At 43.8% G+C, this 22,441-nt stretch overlaps 1 protein-coding gene across 1 annotated transcript in view; it reads left to right on the forward strand.

Annotated features, from left to right (window-relative positions):
- The first annotated feature begins 586 nt into the window (after positions 1-586).
- The window catches only part of LOC124804970 (transient-receptor-potential-like protein), a 205,984-nt gene continuing 184,129 nt past the window's right edge, over positions 587-22,441 (forward strand). The window contains exon 1 of the mRNA XM_047265360.1: positions 587-663. The gene's annotated coding sequence lies outside the window, so the exon portion shown is untranslated. The remainder of the gene's footprint in view (positions 664-22,441) is intronic.

A 22,441-nucleotide genomic window follows, 5' to 3' on the forward strand; every position in this document is an offset into this window, starting at 1 on the left:
TATGTATATAACAGACAATCTGCGATATGAGGTATGATGATGTTATGTCCCTCATGACAATGATTCAACCTTGCTCCAGAACCGAAAAATGGCGATAAGCTACATGCGAACGTCTTCTAGGAATTCCATGTTGTGATCTCCACACGAAAAGCTCCAGTAATGTTAGACACACCCAAAAGCCACCATGTACTCACATCACTCATCATCGGTAAGAATGCCATTTTGCTGCACTGAAAATAAGCTCGCATAAGGATGAAATTTTAATCAACATATCCCACTGGCACGGAAATACTGCAGTATCAGTTCGGTCAAGGTGTTCATGGTGCAACCCCTTCCATTTCCGTCAGTGTATTTAAAGTGCTTAGAGCATCATAAAGAAAAAGTACTTGAGCAGCCTGGGACAGAAGCCAGGACGCTCGGATTTGCAGAGTGACAGCAAAGCAGCGTTACTATAACGAGAGGAAGAAGAGGCGCCCTCGCAACAAGCATACACACACAGTAGCGCTTGGCGCAGTTTCGCGGCAGCTAAGCGGATTGCCGGCCGGCGTAAGGCAATTAGTGGCGGAAGCGCGGCCTAACGCGGTTAGGGCCGCCGTATAAAGAGGGCGCGCGCGGCGCCGGCGCGAACCCAGTCTGGGAGTGCCTGAGGACCGACCGCCCAAGGTAAGCACCGCCACACCGCACCACAAACCGAGCCATCTGGTTGCCGATTCCAGTCGGCTCAGTATCATATTGTTGCTACCTGAGTGTTACTACTTGTGACTCTGGATTGTGGTAAGGCTGTGCTATTTCCCAATTACAGCATTTGTATTGTGATATCCCAGTGACATGGAAGCAGATGTAGCGGCACCAGCTATCTGTGTTTTGGAAAATGTTGTCTTATTCCATCTTTCCAGGGGTACACATTTTCTAGTAAATGTTTTACAAGGATTAGGGAGGTAGGGGATTGGCTAATAGCTTCTGAACAACTATGTAATGTATTGGAAGACCATCGTTGGAATCCAATTCTGCCTTATTTCTCGTAACATAGATGAACATACATTGATGAGACAAAAAATTATGAGCACCTAGTTAAAAGCGTGTCGATTCACCTCTGGAACGCAATGCAGCAGTGATTCTGCGTGCCGGATTCGACAAGTATTTGACAGGTTTCGAGATATTTGTGACATCAGATGCTTACAGGTCACGCACATCCCGTAATTTACGGGCGGCTGGTTTGCGGGCGTGGAGCTGGTGCCCGATAGCATCCCAGGTGGGTTTCATCGGTTTCAGAAGAGCCAGTTCTGATGGTCAAGACATCAACATGAGTTCGCTATCATGCTCCTCAGACCACTGCAGCACGATTCTGGCCTTGTGACACAAGACAGTTATCCTGCTGGTAGATGCCATCACTGGTAGGGAAGGGGTTACAGGTGGTCCGTCCCTAATAATGTTCACGTAGTCCACAGCTGTCACAGACCCTGTGTTTACTACCATAGGTCCCGTGGAAGCCCAGGTGAATGTCTCCCATAGCATAATACTTCTCCCACTGGCCTGCGTCCATTGCGCGCTGCATGTTTCTTGCAGCCATTCGCCTGGACGACAGCTTTATCAGCACGTATCTGGACACGACCATCGATCTGTTTTAACAACAAACGGGATTCACCCGACGAGGCGAAAAGAGTCCATTGATCCGCGGTCCAATCTCGATAATGCTGTGCCCACTGCAGTCATGTTGTTGGGTCAACATGGGAACACGTAGGGGTCCTCTGCTGCGGAACACCATGTTCAGCACTCTGCACTGAACGGTGTGCTTCAAAACACTAGTGCCTGCTACAGCACTATATTCTGTAGTCATGTCTGCCACAGATCACCACCTGTCCTGCTTTAGAGAGTGGTCGAGCTTCTGATCCCTACGCTCTGTGGTGAGGTACGGACACTCAACTTCTTGTCGCCTACTCGTGCTTTCAATATTCTTCAGCCATTTTCGATAGATGCTCACCACAGTAGCATGCAAACAGACGACCAGCGTCACCGTTTCCGGGATGCTCCGCTCCCAGGACGGGGCCTTAACAATCTGCCTTTTGCCAAAGTCGCTTAAGTCAGCGGGTTTCCGCATTTGCGCCACGTATAACCGCTACAGTGGTTCCTCATTCGTCTTTGCTCTGCTCAAATACTCCCCTTACCGCGTGGCATGCTCTCAGCGCCACTAGGTAGCATACAACCTCGCGATGAGCAATGGTTATAACGTTTTGGCTTATCAGTGTACGAATAAATCCTGTGTGGTGATCAACAAAATGAGTCATTGACTAATGTTTCGATGTAGATTACAATGGTGCTCAATAGAATTTTATTTGGAGACAAGTGCAGGTCAAGAAGAATACATAAGTTTCAACCACACGCTCACCATACCTGTTGTTGCGGTCTTTAGTTCGATGACTCACGTGTGCAGCTTTCCTTGTTAGTCCCTCATCTCTGCGTAGCCACTGCAAGCTACATCCACTTTAACCTGCTTACTATAGGCTAGACTTGGTTTCCTCCTACAAGTTTTATCCCGCCCCTCTACCCACGCCACACTTCTCACTATCACCAAATTGACGATTTCTCCATGGCTCACGATGTATCATACAACTTATCGTTGCTTTTAATTAAGTTCGGCCACACATTTCCAATGCTCTGATTGTGCGGCACTTCGTTGCTGCGAAGAATACATGTGCCAATGAATGTATGGGACGCCTCACATGACTGCATGGATCTGTCAAGTTACATTGACTTTCAGTGTGACAAAAGAACTCGTATATAACTGTGAGACAACTGACCAAGCTGTTGTAGACCCTTCAACATTACTCACAGTCTCAACTGCGCCCTCCCCGTGGTGTTCTCTATAAGGAAATACAGATAGCTCGATTGGAAGTTTTGTACTCCTGCAGCCATTTTTTTATTAGAAGTTTAGTAGTTCAATAACAGCACGTCTACCTAAAATGTTGATGCATGGTATCCACTCATCGGTGATAACGGTCCTTTGTAGTACTCTTTTTAGAATCAGTGGGTCAACTTTTCTTTCATTATTGCACTTAGTATGCGGAAATACACTACCTGACAATACAAATGAAGAACCCAGACCGGTGGGAGAAAACGAAATGAAACTGTACGGGTAGCAAGGATATGTGATGTTCTTTCAGTGATTACCGCCGAATCTTTGTATATACACTGATGCGCCAAAGAAACTGGTATAGCATGCCTATTCAAATACACAGATATGTAAACACGTAGAATACGGCGCCTGTATAGCACGACAAGTGTCTGGCGCAATTGTTATATCGGTTACTGCTGCTACATTGGCAGGTTATCAAGATTTAAGTAAGTTTAAACGTGGTGTTAAAGTCGGCTCTCGAGCGATGGGACACAGCATCTGTGAGATAGCGATGAATTGGGAATTTTCCCGTACGACCATTTCACGAGTGTACCGTGGATATAAGGAATTCGGTAAAACATCAAATCTCCGACATCGCTGCGGAAGGAAAAAGATCCTGCAAGAACGGGTCCAATGACGACTGAAGAGAATCGTTCAGTGTGACAGATGCGCAACCTTTCCCAAATTGCTGCAGATTTCAATACTGGGCTATCAACAAGTGTCAGCGTGCGAACCATTCAACGAAACATCATCGATATCGGCTTTCGGAGCCGAAGGCCCACTGGTGTACCCTTGATGACTGCACGACATAAGGCTTTATGCCTCGCCTCGGCCCGTCAATACCAACAGTGGGCTGTTGATGACTGGAAACATGTTGCCTGGTCGGACGAATCTTGTTTCATTTGTATCGAATGGATGGGAGCGTACGGATCTGGAGACAGTCTCATGAATCCATGGACCCTGCATGTCAGCAGGGGATTGTTCAAGCTGGTGGAGGTTTAATGGTGTGGGGCGTGTGAAGTTGGTGTGAAATGGGACCCCTGATACGTCTAGACAAGACTCTAACAAGTGACACGTACGTAAGCATAGTGTCTGATCACCTTCATCCATTCTTGTCCATTGTGCATTCCGACGGGCTTGGGCAATTCCAGCAGAACCATGTGACACCTCAAGCGTACAGAATTGCTACAGAGTGGCTCCAGGAACGCTCTTCTGATTATAAACACTTCCACTGGCCACCAAACATACAGACATGAACATTATTGAGCATATCTGGAATACCCTGCAATGTGCTGCTCAGAAGAGATCTGCACCCCTTCGTACTCTTATGGATTTATGGACAGGGCTGCAGTATTCATGGTGTCAATTCCCTCCAGCACTACTTCAGGCATTAGTCGAGTCAATGCCATGTCGTGTTGCGGCACTTCTGTATGCTCGCGGGGGCCCCCACGATATTAGGCCAGTGTGCCAGTTTCCTTGGCTCTTCAATGTGAGTATGGCATTGCAGCCCCTCTGTACTACATACATGCGCTGATTCGATTGGGAAGGGTGTCATAAAGCCAGTGTATCATCTCCTGAGGCAAGCTGACCCACAACTGTCGTAACTGGTCCTTGATATCCTGGATACTGGCACTAGAACAGAGTTGATGTCCAAGCTGGTCATCTGGTACGGAGCTGGGGATCTTGCTAGCCACAGGAGTACTCCAACACCAAGTGGCTAACACGTTCCATATGTGGACGAGACCTGTCCTTTTGTAAAATAGCATCATGATACTGTCACATGAGAAATAACACAGGACGCCACAGGATATCGGTAATGTACCTCAATCTCTACCAGCTGCAACGTGAAGTCATACATGATGGTTCTCCACAACATGATGCCAAGAGTAACACTGCTGGGCCCCTCCAAAACACTGGAAGATGAGGCACTCCCCAGGTCCATACACTCTGATGATGGTCATCCAGGATTGCAGAATCATGATACATCACTGAAAATGATTCGAAGCCACTCGCGAACAGTCCATATTTCCCATTCACGGCACCACTTCAAACACAGTCATTTATGTTGTGGTATTAACGGCAGTTGTTGCATGGGACGGTAATTCCCTAGTGCACCTGCCGCTACACTCTGACCAATAGTGTGGGCTGACACAAAACGTTGCACTGAGTCCTTTACTTGTTCTTGGATGCCAAGTACAGGTGTGAAGGGGTTACAGTGTGCTTGGTGGACAAAATACGGTGATAGTCCCTTGTGATCAGACGTGGATGACCAGAACCTTGAGGTTGAGTATGCCTGCTCTCGTGTTCCCATGTACTCCTACATCGGGCCAATGTCACATCTGAGGGCCTCACAAATCTGGGTAATGTGGTCTCACTCTTGTACGTGGCATATCCTTGTCTTTCACAGTGATCACGCGTCATCTGACGTTGTTCACGTACCTTATATACATACTTTACCAGGCCTAGTAACAACATTAATGCACTATGATGGCCCTTCTACCTGTTACCGAGAATTGCAACTCTAATCATCCGAAGTTACATTTATATCCCACCATGTTTACCGGTTACTTCATTTTTCTGTCAGACAGTGTAAATTAAAGCCAAATTAGGGCTTAATGACGAGACTTGAAGATAAGAGGGGAAAATCTACCGCCACCTTTTTGAATCAATTATCCCCAGAATTCACCTAAATTTATTTAAGAAAACGTGGAAAAATTTCAATCACGATCGCTGGACTGGTTTCAGCATTTGCGCACTAGAATATGAGTCCACCGTCCAACCACCTGCTATTAGTAGACGACGTTTTCCAGGTGATTTGATTCCTGTAATGACAATAGGCATAGTACCTCTAGCTTACCTTAGTATATTTTCAACTTTTTTCTCGAATCCAGCTGTGATCATCGAAATTGGTCTTCGTTGGGAGCTGCTAAGAGGCAACGCCATAGCAGATAAATAAACTCCAGATCGGTATCAGATGTGCTGCAACACTTCCAGTAAGTTACGTCACAAGAAGGAAATAAAAGACAACGCCAGTGTATCACAGACATGCCACAAAAGGAGCCCTGGGCTTGACTTATTTACATCAGGGAGCTCATGTTATTTCGTAAACTATCATTTACGGAGCTATAAAGAAGAGCTTTCTCATAGATATTTTCCGATACGGATTTTAGTGCGGGACGTGATTTTTTTTTGACATTAAGGGAAGAGAAACCGCTGTGGGATAGATGAATTTTCCTCGCCTTTGAGGCGGCGGTCGCCATTGTGTACACTTACGCATGCGCAGAAGTGCCCTGGAACCGCTTCCTTGGAATGGTTTAGAGTAACTAATTTTTGTACTTTGAACTCTTCCTCAACAATTTATGGTTTCTGAGATACTGAGGACGATAAAAGGAACCAGTGTGGGTGTTAACTGGAGACTGTATTTGCGAGTAGCACAGGAAAGGAAATGACTAGTAGTGGTGCGGGGTGCTGTCCACCATGCGCCGTGAAGTGGATTGCAGAAAATAAAGTTGTGGTTGCCTCTCTTACTTTCCTCCGATATTTTTAAATCGTATTGTTCCTAAAATTGGTTCAGAAGACTATCAGCAGTAGTCGAAGGATAAAGCCATTTCTGCTTCGTTTCGTAAAGTTTTCAATTGTCTTCCCATTCACGCCTTTTCTGTGGAATCTTAGACCTGACTGCTCTATTCTCCTACCCTATTGTTTTGTTAATACCAAACATTCATATTCAAAAGTAATGTTGGCTGCCTGTTATTTGGATAAATTTAGCAGTCTCCCGCCTGTTACTTTTAAAGCTCCTCTTCACATTGCCGTACGAATATTGAAGGTTTTTAAGTTTTCTGCCAATGTCGTCCCGAATGTGTAAGTAATCCTGTAATTTATTGATTTGTTTTATGATTTGGTTGCTGATAACTATCTTATACCCGACTGAATAAATTCATCACACCGCCATTTTTTTTAGCTGCGCCGTAGATATATTCAGACTGAATTACTGTGCTATTTTCATTAGCATATAACACATATCGTGAAAGATTGTCGTTCGATTCCATAAAACATATTCCCCATTAATAATACAGCCCACCATCAGAACTAAATTTGCTGCGACCACATAATAACAAAGTAATGGACCAATTGCACTATTTAATAGTAAAATAATGTAGGTATTATCACGTTTTACATAAGAAGCTACCATATTTTGAGAACGCACTTCAAGCAATAGAAATGTAACTCCGTAACAAAGTATCGAGCCACGCTAGGATAAAATTTTATAAAACAAATACTTTCGAGCACTATTATAAGAGAGACAGAACCGTACATCAGTGCATTCCAAAGATACTTCAAGTGATACAGCAAAATATTATAATATCCAGAACATAATACAGGAAAGTCACAATGGTAGAAGAAATTGTACAACACATTAATGTATAGTGACAAGCGTCTAAAATTAAAAGCTCTAAACCATCTTGCTAACCTGAGGAAGTTATCTGGAAGTAACCATTCGGAGCGACCTTAAGTGGAGTGACCATATAAAACAAACAGTAGGAAAAACATATGCTAGACAGAGATTCATAGGAAGAATATTAAGGAAATGGAAAGGATCCACAAAATAAGTGAACTACAAAACACTTGCCTGACCGGTTCTTGAGCACTGCTCATGAGTCTGGGACTATACGCAGGTAGTACTAATAGAGAGATAGAGAAGATCCAACGTTTTGTCACGGGAGCGTTTAGTCGGCACGAGAGCAGTTTGGAGATGCTGAACGAACTCCAATTCAGACGCTACAAGGGAGGCACTGCGCATCACGGAGACACCTACTCTTGAAAATCCGAGAGAGTATGTTCCGGAGAGAATCGGACAACAAATTATCTCCTTCCACATACGCCTCGCGAAATAACCACAACGATAAAATTCGAGAAATCTAGCTTATACGGAGGTCTACTGCAAAGCTTTCTTCCAACGCCTAATTTGCAAATGGAAGAGTGAATGGGGGATCAGATGGTGGTAATAAATATATCCTCCAGCACGTACTGTCAGTTGGCTTGCGGAGTGGTGATGTAGACATAGATATACGAGTGGCGTTCCGTAAGTACTGCAACACTTTATTTTCTTTTCTGCTACAAAACTTCAATTTTCAACGTAATCTCCGTTCAATGCGACGGTCTTACGCCACTTTAGCTGGACGGCCTGTAATCATGCGTGGTACCACACTCCTGGTCGACGTCGGGGCCAACGTCTCGTTGCATCGATAACCTCCCCATCATCCACGTACTCCTTCGCGCGGTATGCGTACATCATTGGAGCAGATGGAAGTCGAAAGGTGCGAGATCCGGGCTGTAGGATGGATGAGTAAGAACAGTCCAGTGGAGTTTTGTTGGCTCCGTTCGACTTGTGTGCAGACTTGTGTGAGACCTTGCGTTGTCATGGGGAAGGAGGAGTTCGTTTGCATTCTTGTGATGACGAACTCGCCGAAGTCGTTTCTTCACTTTTCTGAAGGTAGCACAATACACTTCAGAGTTGATCATCGTACCATTAGGGAGGACATCAAACAGTCCCAAAAGACCGTCGCCATGACTTTATAGGCTGAGGGTGCGGCTTTCTTTCTTCGGAGGAGAGGTAGTGTGGCGCCACTCAATGGATTGCCGTTTTCTACCCGGTTCGAAGTTATGAACCCATTTTTCATCGCCCGTGACAACGTTCGAAAAAAAATTGTCACGATCAACCTCGTAACGCGCAAGTAACACTGCACAAATGATCCTTCGTTACTTTTAATGGTCTTCTGTTCTGCAGCGAGGAACCCAGTCGACATACACATTTGAATACCACGACCGGTGGACGAGTGTGTCAGCATTACCAACAGAGTCTTCCATTTGTGCAGCACGGTATTTGATTGTGATCCGTTGATCACCTCGAATGAGAGTGTCCGCACGTTCCAACATTGAACGAGTTACAGCCGTGTGCGGCCGGCCGGCACACGGCAGATAGGACAGGCTTGCGCGACCTTGTTGCGATGATGACAGATGCCTCGCCCAACGACTCACCGTGCCTTTGTTCACTGCCAGGTCCCCGTAGACATTCTGTCAGCGCCTATGAATATCAGCGATGCTCTGGTGTTCCACCAAGAGGAACTCGATGGCGGCTCTCTGTCTGGAACACACCTCCGTTACAGATGCAAAAAGGATACCCATAGCGCAACCACCGATCGTATTTTCATGAAACTATGAAGGCTGGCGCGGAAATATTCCTCGATGACCCACAAAAATTCCGGATTTTTTTCAATGGAAATTGGCTGAGAAAAAAAGTGTGTTGCTTTACTTATGCCCCTCGTAGACTGTAACACAGCAGCCTCCTTTAGATGACAATGGTGATCGCTTCTCAATGAGAATACTCCCTTGTCCAAACAATGGACCACTATCCTTGCTTTGGTATACAGTTTAGTCTGTGTTCCAGTACTCACTCTTTGAAGTGTCTCTTTAACTGCTGCTCCTTATGTTGTCGACTGTCGCATACAACAATATCAATGGACAGTTACCAGTCAGTCCAGGACGGAATTCAGTGATGGACATTTAGCCCCAAAAAGGTATCTTCCTGATAGTTTCTGCAAAATTTAACAAAAGATCGAAAGAAGGCTTCTGTCAGTTAGTCTAATGAAACGCTCAAAAAAATCGACCGAGGTAAAATCCAAACACAACATAGTAACAGAAGAACGAAACCATCAAAAGGGGTTCAGCTGTGAAGCACTTCCAGGAAAATGATCGCATGTTTGTTTGATCACACTGGATGTTCCGCAACCGTTCCTTTAGAGGACTGAAGAACACTTACACTACTGGCCATTTAAATTGCTACACCAAGAAGAAATGCAGATGATAAACGGGTATTCATTGGACAAATATATTATACTAGAACTGACATGTAATTACATTTTCACGCAATTTGGGTGCATAGATCCTGAGAAATCAGTACCCAGAACAACCACCTCTGGCCGTAATAATGGCCTAGACACGCCTGGGCATTGAGTCAAACAGAGCTTGGATGGCGTGTACAGGTACAGCTGCCCATGCAGCTTCAACATGATACCACAGTTCATCAAGAGTAGTGACTGGCGTATTGTGACGAGCCAGTTGCTCGTCCACCATTGACCAGGCGTTTTCAATTGGTGAGAGATCTGGAGAATGTGCTGGCCAGGGCAGCAGTCGAACATTTTGTGTATACAGAAAGGCCCGTACAGGACCTGCAACATGCGGTCGTGCATTATCCTGCTGAAATGTAGGGTTTCGCAGGGATCGAATGAAGGGTAGAGCCACGGGTCATAACGCATCTGAAATGTAACGTCCACTGGTCAAAGTGCTGTCAGTGCAAACAAGAGGTGACCGAGACGTGTAACCAATGGCACCGCATACCATCACGCCGGGTGAAACGCCAGTATGGCGATGATGAATACACGCTTCCAATGTGCGTTCACCGTGATGTCGCCAAACACGGATGCGACCATCGTGATGCTGTAAACAGAACCGAGTTCGGTGGAGAGCCTGTGACCATCGTACGTTGGCTGGGGCGAGGCAGCACACACAGGGCTGAGATAAGTAACATTGACTTGATACGTATGTACCGTGTATTTGTAAAATTTTTTTGTGGGGTCTTGCCGCTGTAGGTGTTGATTTTAGCCTTTGACTATGCCTATTTAGGCAAGCTGTTTTATATTTGTTCCGAGGGAGGCGTGGCTATCCACGCTGAAACCTAGGTAAACACCCGGTAGTTTTTGCAATCGAGGCGGAGTTTTCATAATTATTTCGATACTTACGATTGCTGACGTGCTGCAACGCTGAAAGTTCCATTTAGTCCACGTGGTAACGATATGCAGTCTTCATCTTCCCTCAGACTGGCCTCGGACACTTCTTGGTCTTCTTACCCTCCTTCACAGCTCTCTCCAATTTCATCTCCTAGGGATTTTAATGCCCATAACTCTCTTTGTGGTGGTACTGTGGCTACTGGCTGGGGCAGTGGGCAGTATTGCGGAAGGCCTACTGACAGGGTTTGATCTCTGCATCCTCAGCACTGGAGCACCTACATACATTAGTGTGGCATATGGCACTTTCTCACCTATTGATCTTTTCACCTGTAGCTCTGGATTCCTTCCCTCTGTTTAAGGGGGAGTTCAAGATGGTTTGTGTGACAGTGACCACTTTCCAACCGTCTTAACTTTTCTTCAGCATCACTTGCCTAGATATCCTCCCAGATGTGCCTTTACTAATGCTCAATGGGATGCCTTTTCCTCAGTTGCCATCCCAACCACTCCATCACATGACAGCATAGAAGAATCCATGCAAAGTTTGATCAATGCCATCCTTTTAATAGCAGCTGTGGCTCCTCATGGAAAAAAGCCTTTTGGTGGACTCCCAAAATTGCTATGGCTATTAAAGAACACTGCCATGCCTGCTGACATTACAAATGGTATCCAAATCTCGACTACCTCCTGACGTTTAAACAGGTTTGCGGCCAGGCCTGCTATCTTCTTAAACGCCAGAAACGGATTTGTTTGGAATGACATGTCAGCCCCACAGGACCGCATACTCCCTCTTTACTAGTATTGGAAATCATCAGGCGCATTTTTGGCCCCCATCCTCCTACAGGTATCCTGAGAATCTCCCTGAATAATGTTATCCTCAATAGCACAGACTCCATTGATGAGCATCTTGCTCGACATTTCGCCCAGGCCTAAGCATTGGTCCACTATCCACCAACGTTCTGTCTTCTCAAACACCATCTGGAACGCCTCACTCTTCTTTTGTTCTCCCCAAGCTGGAGCCACGTAACACCCTATTTAGCGAGTGGGAATGCACTGGCGCCCTTGCTCTCTGCTACGACATGGCTCCTGGACTGGATTGGGTGCACAACCATATGCCTCAATACTTACTGATGGTTAGCTAATGTTATATACTCGCCCTTTTTAACAGTCTCTGGAGCGAGAGGGAATTGCCTTCTCATTGACGAGAAAGAGCCATTATTCCAGTTTTGAAATTGGGTAAACTGCCACCAGATGAACAGCTATCGTCCAATCAGTTTAGCTGATGCCCTCTGCAAGTTACTTCAGTTTATGCTGAGTTGAAGGATAGATTGGATCCTTGAATTCCAGGACCTTTTGGCTTTGACCCAGGTGATTTTTTCTGAGGCACTCTGCTTCAGATAATTTAGTTCACCTGGAGTCTACTATCTGAATGGCTTTTGCTCAACATCAATACCTTATTGCACTCTTCTTCAGTCTGCATAAAGCTTAGTATACCACAGGGTGCCACCACATCCCTGCCACCTTACATCGGTGGGGTGTCCATAGCCTGCTCCTGATTTTTATCTGGATGTTTCATATCACACTTTTCAGATGCAAGTTGGTACCTCCCTTAACACCTACCATCTGCAGGAGAATGGGGTTCCGCAGGGTTCTTTTTTGAGTGTCCCTCTATTTCTAGTGGCAGTGGAGTTCCACTGCTGTGAGCTCCGCACCAACAACAGTTGATCAGTTATGCGTTATGCACCTGCTACTTCCCAGAGCACCCATACTACTGTCTCCGCTTTCCTGGTATGGAGATCTATGCCCCAAAATGATCCTCATCTGCATCCAGCCCGTTTTTTCTGAATTCCAGCTTTCCCCTCTGGATCTGCTCATGTACACCTCCATTGTGTATCTCCCACCCACAGCTCTGCCTTGACCTGTCGTGAGGTTGAAAAGACTCTGTTCATCCTGAGGTCCTCTGCTGTCAATTCTTCATTTTCGGAGCGTTTTGGGATTCAGAAGTAGTCTATACTGATAGCTTGTTGGTTGTCGGTCACGCTGGCAAATTACGTTCATGCAGGATGTAATGAAATCTGTTCCTTGCCAGATAGCTGCAGTGTTTTCACTGCAGAGTTTGTAGCTATCTTTCGTGCTCATGAGCATATCCATTCCTGCACTGGTGAGTCCTTCCTCATCTGTAGCGACGCTTTGAACAGTTTACAAGCTCTTGACCAGTGTTACCCTCGCCATTCTTTGGTCCTGATTATCCAGGAATCCCTTTTTGCCCTCAAACAATGTGGACACTCGGCGGCCTTTGTCTGGACCCTGCGTCATGTTGGGATCTTGGGGAATGAACTCGCTGACAGGCTGGGCAAACTGGTTACCAGCAACCTGCCTCTTGAGATAGGTATTCCATAATCAGACCTTCAGTCGGTATTATGCCAACAAGTTTTAAGGATTTGGAATATGGAATGGCGTTCTCTGACTTTGCCGAACAAACTATTAGCAATAAAGGAGATTACGAATTTGTGGTGGTCCTCCATGTAGCCCTCTTGCATGGACTCCATCATCCTTTGCCAGCTCTGCATCGGCCATACTTGGCTGACTCATGGTCATCTTCTCCATCACGAGTACTTGTATTCACCTCACACTGGGTGTGATGTCCATTTAATGGTGGTCCACATTTTGCTGGACTGTCCTAACCTAGCCAATCTGCTGTGGGCTCTTAATCTTCCTGACTTGCTATCCCTTCTTGCGTATTCTGTTTGACGTCGCGTTCTTCCTCTACTTCCCTGTGATTCTCTCGCTCTGTCCAAGTCACTAGTCTTTTCTGCGTCTTGTTAAGTGGTGGGTGATATGACCCCCGTCGCACTTTCTGCCCTTGGAAGCCTCTGGCTGTTCCTTGGATGAGGCACCTCACCCACTTTCTCCCTTCCACTCTTTTCTTCTTCGTTGTGCCTTTCTCTAGCCTTTGTTGGCCTTCGGTAGACTTTGGGGTTTTCTTTTCTTGGGTTTCACGTATTAGGTCCTTCTTTGGTGTGTAGTTTTGTTGACTTTCCTTTAGCAGGTAGTCGGGACTAATGACCTCGTAATTTGGCTCCTTTAATCATTAAACGAACCAGCCCACTCCTTTGATACCCCTCCCACTCACCACTTGACACCTGGACGAAAGTATTATAAACAGACGATAAAGACAGTTTTTATCTGAACTAAATTTATACTAGCATCAGAAAACATTTTACACATTAATATACTTACTGTGATCTTTATGGTGGCATTAGAGGATCCTGCGAGTCATCCAGCATTGTCATAATGAAGGGTACTCTTGCTAAGATGGGTGACGATGCAGATATGCCACAAAGACCAAGCAAGACATTTTCCTGAACACAGTTCTATGGAATAGTCGACATTCTGGATTTTACCATCGTGGATGACAACTTGTGATCTTAAACTGGAATGCCACTAATTTAGTGTCTCATAAGGCTGCATAACAACGAAGTGTTATTATCATTATTATTATTTCTATTATTATTATTGGCGTCATAATTACATGCATTTATTTAAATCTACAGGTTGTTTTCCCTATTTTTGATTCTGTAGACTGAGCTGTCGGTTGAGAAAAGCTACATATTATTTGCCTCCAGCTTCACTAACAAAAGATATACTGAGAAGCAGTAATGGGTATGGCCAATTCTTTAAACAATTTCTGTAAAACACCCTTAAAATCACACCACAAATAATCCATATTACCCGCTTTCGGAATCTGACCAGCTGTATCCAAGCTTGTGGCGATATGAAATTTTCAAATGACAATTATCGTAGTGTCCCTTTTTTGCATTTCAAGTGAGCCTAATACCATAAGCAACTAAAGAACCTCGTCACGTGCACCAGCACTGGTTAACGGCCTGAAGCCAGCTGTAGGGAAGACTTGAGGATAGCGCAGCTAGGAACACCTAGGTCGGTGTTTCATCTAGTGACTAATTTTAAAATCACATGAAGAAACGTGCACCAGAGACAGCCATAAGCAGTATCCGGCATTTTTGTTGTGTTGTGAGGCATTGGGTTTTGTTTTGTGCAGTGTTTGTGGAAATTATGAGTTAACATATTTAAGTGCTGTATAACACATTAAACCTGTTTTGAGGATATTGTTAATTCTTAAGTTACAGATTTTTATGGTGAATAAAATTCTATATACTTTTACTTGTGGGCTGTAAGCCACACTTCGTCAGTCATGCATCATCTTCTGCATTAAAACGGATGGTCTCTCTACCAAGGGGCACGTGATATCTGCAAATGAACTGAGTTTCTTTAATGTATCAACAATTTTCCCTGTATCGAAAATATAAATTTGTGTTAGTTGCCAATAGCTAAGGTTTAAAAATGTTCTTAACTTGTAATTTTTGATAATAGGCTACTTCTTCTTAATTTGATTTCACTCACATATGATTCGCGTGTAGTCAAGTAATAATGTAACACACGGATTATTAAATGCAACATTGGTAATTTCACCATTCCAGCATTTTTAAATTTTAAAAGATTATTTGTTTCCAGGTACACGACCATGTTGTACCTTGGAACAGTTCTCACATTTGAACAAATCTTACTTTTCTGGAGTCATTTTCGTAATGTCAGAAAAATACAGCAGGACATATGAAGTGAATACCATAATTTCAAAATGGAATAAGAAAATAGATTAAACATCTATTATAGGGCAAGCTAAATATGAAAGTCCGAAAAATGTTCCAAGGTACACTGCTCTTCCCTATATGAGTAAACTGCAAGAAATCTTTAGTACTTACGTTAGATTATAAAACCTGAGTTTTAAAGCTCATTTATTTAGTTTTTGCTGGAATCTTAATGCAAATGAAATACATGTTTCCATCTTAAGGTCTAACCATGGTAGAGCACTTGCCCGCGAAAGGCAAAGGTCCCGAGTTCGAGTCTCGGTCTGGCACACAGTTTTAATCTGCCAGGAAAGTTTCATAACGGCGCACACCTCTCATTCTGGAAAGTGGCAAGTTTTATTGTTAGTGACTTAGAGATCATTCCGTGGGTAAAGTCAACAACGCAGATTCTATGTAAGGTTTCGAATGTGACACTTCCAAAAACGATTTCAAATTTCGCTAATTACTTCTGAATTTTTTAACAACAGCGTTGTTTTTACAATAATCCTGTATAAAAAGTACATAGTTTGTTGCAGACAGTGTGCATACTACCTTCCGTAATGTGTTTTCTGATGTTGGCCGTCCTCTGTTTCCTCATTCATAACATTAGTTTCCAGTGAAACGTGAATGCTGTCTGCCTCCCACACTCTTTAACATGAATGTGTAGAAAATACGGGACCTCTGGTGTAGATCGAGAATGAACACGGGGACTGAAGTAGGGAGAACAGCGTATATCTTACGTGCTTAGGAAACTGTTGAAAGAATATAAATGTGAGGTTTCAAAATGAATTTTGTAGGCATGCAATATCTGTGTTGCTGAGAGGAGAGAACTAACATGGACGCTAGCGTACAGCTAATTAAAGTATGCTAAGAGTTTACGTATCTGGATAGTATTCTATAACGTGATGGAAGATGTGACAGAGGTATCCAACAATAGATCAAGCAGGTAAAAATGGCTATCTAGAAATTAAATATTGTACTTTTTATCCTCAAAAATGAGGGTAAAATTAAAATGTGATAATACAAATACATCGTGAAACTAATGACAAGTTATGGGAGTGAGTGTTGGGAACTCATACAAAGAAATAAAAAAGGAACTTGGAGCTCTAGAAAAGGGCCACTTGAGAAGAGCATGTAGAATTTCCCGATTTGATCGCGTAAGAAATGAGACAATAATAGAAAGGATGTAGGCCCCTTATAGTATTAGGAGTAGTATAGAAGGAAGACAGCTAAGATGGTTAGGGAATTTCAAAAGAATGGAAGAAGACAGATGCCCAAAGAGAGCACTTCCATGGCAACCTCCTGGAAGGAAAAGAATAGGAAGACCATGAAAAGGGTGGTGAGATATATCCAAGAATCGATGGTAAGATGATGAATAGAATAGGATGAGGAAAAATGGTAAGATCAAGGCATTTGGCGACAGAGATGCAGGATGCGGAGACAAATGTAGCATCCCTTCGACAATAAGAAGTATGTACTCTTTCACAGTGTCACTTGCGGCATCTGCAAATATACAAGCGCAAGTAGGACTCGAGCTCTGAGAGTTCAGTATGAACTTAAATATATATATTAAAGTGGAGCTGCTAATGGAAGTCCAGTGTGGGCTGTAATAATCGAATGGCAGCGGAACTTGGTAGATATGGTAATGTGTTAATGTGGAACCGTTATACACTGACAAAAAATTACTTCCAGTTTTGGCCACTAGGTGCAAATATGGCGTTGTAAAGCATTTTGTCGACGCCTCTGGTGCTCATACTGAACAAACTGTGCAAGCAGCAGTTAATAATAAAATCAACATTATGCCTTTGTCACTTGTCTGACCTTTTCTGCCCACAACACATTCCTAATCTATTGCATATGGAAATATTTATATACGTCTTTCTTGCATTCACAGCGCCAGATTTGCAACTGTTAGCCAAAATTAGAACTAATTCTTTTTCCAACATAAAACGGTTTCACAATACTGCATTAGAATGTCTACCAAGTTTTGCTGCCATACGATAATTACAGCCCACACTGGATATTTGAGAGTTATCATAACGACCCTGTAGTTCATCTATAGCTTTTGATGAGTGAGTTTGCGATATCAAAATATGTTATATAAATGGCCATATCTTTTATTTGCTTTGACTTGGAAGCTTAAAGTTTTTAAACCACTAAGGGACCGTAGATCTTAGTATTTGACATAAATTTCAACTTGATACCTCTGTCCTTTCCTGAGGAAAAGGGGTCTTAACAGACGAACAGACAGAAAGACGGACTAGAAAAGGCAAACAAATATTTTTAATGTGATATAATCACAAATTAACAATTTCCATGTATACTGTGAAACCTTGCTTCTTGCCAAATTTGACAATTGTACGGCAACAGGAAACACCCTGTAGGTTCTGGCAGGTAGGTTTGTATCAAAACATGAGACATAAATGGCCATATCTTTTGTTTACATTGACTAAGAACGTTTAATTTTTTACACCGTCAAGGCACCGTAGACCTTAGTATCTGACATTAACTTCATTCGATACCTCTACCCATTCCTGAGAAAAAGGGTGTTAACAGACGGACGGACAGAAGGACAACAAGGTGATCTTTCTTCTTACCGATTGAGATGCCGAACCCCAAAAATTGAACAGAATTGTCTATATTGCTCAGTGTCGCGTTGGTGATGTATAAGGTCAACGAAAAAATAATAGTCACTGCTTAAAAGAGCACACTGGTCGCTTTGAAGCACTATACATCTTGTAGAGCTGGTACCAGGCGGTCACGTGACCTTCCACCCTGACGTAAGTCACAGCAATGAAGCTGTGTCACTGTACCAGTCGGTTACATGGAAACAGACCAATGAGATAAGTCGCCATCGAGATGTAACAAAACGGCAGAATTGAGCTATTGTGTTCGGACGGTTGTCAATGATGATCGGTTTCAAACCCGTCAGGAATTGCTGCTCTCAGTGAATGCAAGAATGTCTTATCCAGTTTGCGAGCTAACATTCTGAAGTCGATTTCATGATATTGACATTTGGAGTCGGGTATTTCGCAAAAGGCCATTGCGGTACATAATCCGGACGTCTTCGACACAGAAACCGGACAGTAGATGGCTGTAGGTGTGTAGTGTGAACAGATAAGTCACAATTTTGGTACTTTGCAAATGGTGCAGGGCATCCACTGCACCATAAGTCCACTGAGGCATTTAGGTCGCACTGTGTTGACGGTGCAGTTCAGACTACAGATGGTTCTATGACGTTTTGGAGTTGTTATTCGTGTGTTGACTTGGGGCTCACTCAGTCAGTTTGCCATGAACATAAATCAGGATATTTATTTTAACGTTCTTCATTCTACATCTCATAGTAAGTACGCTGTGAACTCTCCTGTCTTCCAAGATGACAACACGCCTGCTCACATGGCTGCACGTTCTGGTTTGACGAACACTCAGGCACAATATCAACCTCGACGTTAATACCAGAGAAAATGGGATTTGTATCAACGGGTGAAACGTAAGGATCAACATTCCTGCAGTTTTGTAGTGACATCGTCCACATATGTCATACCTGTAGAAACTTTGGACCTGCTTCCTCGCCGAACTGAGGCCATTATCAGTGCTACAGCAGGTGTTACACGGTTTTAGCTTCATGTCTTCTGGGAGTGACCAATTTTTCGTGTGATCCCGACTGCGCGCGGACCCAAAATTCTACCTGCTCTTGAAGTGGTCAACTGCGCACAGGGTCATTGTTCGAACCAGGTTAACTGCACATGGTGGACAGTTTTGAGTCCAGCCAACTGCGCATGGAGAAAAACACTAAATAAGTAGGCACTACAGCATTTTCCTTCCCATTTTCCGAGACTTAGGACTCTCTCTGACCTGTCATGGGAATTGTGAAAAAATGCTTGATAAAATACGCATGCCCATACTCGTCAAGGTATTTAAAAAGACACAGAAACTACTTTCATTCCTTATGATAATGAGAAACGCTTTTTAAAACATTTATCGCCTCATATTTACATTTCTGTACTTTAAAATCAGTTCCTATATACACTATACATGTTTTCAAGTTTATTGTTAGATCGACGAGGCTTATCTGTATCATTCATTTTAATATATGTAGTTGTCTTAGTTTCACCGACTGGGTCCAAAAAATAGCATATGTATGTGGAGGCGCACTGTTGAAATTAAGGCCGAAAGCCTGTGAGGTGCCAGAGTGGGGAAGAGTTTGTACCTCTTTAATTCTGACGAATTTTGCGTGAGAACGAGACATTTACTCGATCCCCTCCTTACCTGCCACCTAATTCATTATGCGCACAACGGTAACGAAGGGAAATGATGGTGGACCGTGCTAGTTGGTAAAATAAGGAGTGCACTCTCACAATAATTCAATAAAAAATTGTAATCTACTCAGAGAAGAAAAAAAAAAGATAATTTTATCATAATAAACAACAGGAAATGGGATTCTACATATATCAACGAAATGATATGCTGCTTAAATATTACAATGGGATTTATTATACATCAGAACGTAAAGGCACATGATTATCGACACAAGCAGTAGATTAAAGGATAGGGTATTCTGAACTACTATGCGAATAAGAGTTGGCTCGAGAGCAAGGGCTCCTACTCTCTGTGGTGCAATAGCTTGACGATAATGACTGGAGCTCCTAATCAATCAAATATTACTCTCTCGACTGTGTTGCAGTATCGCGATTAGTAGTGAGAGCTCACATGGGATCACATGGAAAAACGAGCAAGGTGGACTTGTGGCAAAGCAAACGCGCGTGCTGCTGAGGACTTCAGTGTAAAATTGATAGGTCCTACAATTCCGGAACCGCAAAATACTTTGCCAACCCTGAAATTTGTAGCAGGTCGTCGGTAGGCAGCTTTCTGATGACGTAGGCGCCGACTTCTGATGTGCAGCAACTCTGTTTCAACCCCTGGCCTCGAAGGCTGTCCAAGAATTCTAAGTTCTGTCGAAAAAAGTGCGACTAAGTCCCAAGACCGTCCGACTCCGACGAAAATCAGATCCAGAACCCCCAGGCCCGCACAACGCAAGAGCGAAGCCAACATTGCTCAACTCCTTACCGTCCTCGAAAACCGCGAATCAGCATTCAGTTCTGATTCCAAAATTCCCCCACACTGTCTCAGAATATCATTCACGCCAATAGCGACCATTCCTTCCAATTTCGAACAGGGCTTTATGACGTCAACTAGCCCCAGTTTAAGCTGACCAACCATGCCCCTGCTATTCAGCTGAGGGCACTGAACTTGGCGTTTGACCGGCTACGAAAGCAACTTGCCTAGACCACCGGCCATCTGGCGCCAGACAGTCGCACCCACCAGAGCACGGTCCACAAGTATTCTCAGAATCAAGAGGACAATGCAGTCAGTCGGTGCCAGGAGTCTTCGTTCCGGAGGCGCCAGAACGGTAAACACATAAACTGCAGCGACACTCAGACGTCTCGCAGGTCGTTCCGCCGTGCATACAATAGGCGAAACTCGACCGACGTCAGTCGTTCCGCCAGGCACTTAAGCCCATTGTACGAACCCCTCAGAAATTGGGGAGGTGCAACCCCCAGCCGTAAATGCTTTGTGCCACGTCCTCCAATGCTCACCTCGCACAGGCCACACAGGGAGTAACCCAATATGCATAGGAATCAAGTGAAAAGTATTTTCGAGCTCTCAGTACAAATACTCTCATTACAATAACCTTATTTGGTCTGTTACCACTGTGCAACACATGGAACATTAATAAAATTGATGAAAATGAGAGACGACATGCAAAAGAGGTCATGGAACCTCTCAAGCCCTGTGATATGCCTCACAAACATCACCCACATTGGCTGTTCTTTTAGAACTCATAGTATAGGAAGCCCGAATTTCGTCAAAATTAAGGCCGAAAGCCCTGTGATATGCCTCACAAACATTGGCTGTTCTTTCACAACTTATAGTATTGAAAGCCCAAATTTTGGGCGGAAACCTGCATTCTATGAAATTCGTTGTCAAACAATCTGAAAAAATGTAACATTTTTAATTTCGTGTTTAATGCTCATTAAATCTTCAACAAAAGCACCCCCAACTTCGTCGGTAGGGAGAAAAGTCAGATAAAACACCCAGTGGAACCATTTACCTATTACTTAGATCAGTGTTATTTCGTTTCTAATCGGAAGATGGCCTCAGCGGCTGAATTATCCTCCACCAGGCCTGTGTCAGATGAAATGTACATCCTACTATTGATGAAAATGATCACGCCTGAGTAGTCTTTTTTTTTGTATGTGTGTGTGTGTGTGTGTGTGTGTGTGTGTGTGTGTGTGTGTGTGTTAACTACTTCGAAATCAGACACAATGATCAACAGTTGGCACTTAATATTCATATCATCACAAGCATTTAGGATTTCAGTTAATACTTTTTTGTATGTAACTGCTGTTTTGTTACGCAACAAACTTAGTACTCACTATTATTTGAAACATGAATTCTATACTTTGCAGGAACGCAGCAACCCATTTCTATCCTACTAATCACATGCGAAGAGAAGGAACAGCAGACAGCTTTACACAGTCGGAGAAAATGACTAATTACAACAGTGTTACCAACCGTTCAGTGAAAACATTTCCAAGTAGCAAATAAAACACTCACGCGCAGTCTAGTTGTTTATAATGTACCTCATCGCGCGCAGTCGACCTGTCTGCTCATGTAATACTGAACCTTTCGGCGCGCAGTTGGGCAAACGAGCTTCTCGCGCGCGATCCGTACCCACTCCAATTTTTTGCGCAATGTGCTTGCCAATGAAATCAGCGGATGAAGAACAAATCACGCCACACGCCACTTAACAACATTTCACTTCTCTTCCTCCCTGTCTTCAAAAACAACATGTTTGTAAAATTCGTGTTGCCTGAAGTGTGCGAAACACAGCCTTCCTCTGAGCTTGTTGCGGACATTCTCACAGTCTTTGCATCACAAAAGCGCAAAATACAGGGTGAGGCATAATATCGAGCGATTTTAAAAAGCACGCGAATCGAGCTGCGTCGGAGGAGGTGGAGGGGATAGCGTCAGGTACGTTTGGCGCGAAATAGCATTTAGTCATAATGGAGTGCTGGACCCCACAGCATTGTGCGTACGCTGTCAAAGCATTTTAT

The sequence above is a fragment of the Schistocerca piceifrons genome, chromosome 7 (assembly GCF_021461385.2).
Source record: "Schistocerca piceifrons isolate TAMUIC-IGC-003096 chromosome 7, iqSchPice1.1, whole genome shotgun sequence".
NCBI lineage: Eukaryota > Metazoa > Arthropoda > Insecta > Orthoptera > Acrididae > Schistocerca > Schistocerca piceifrons.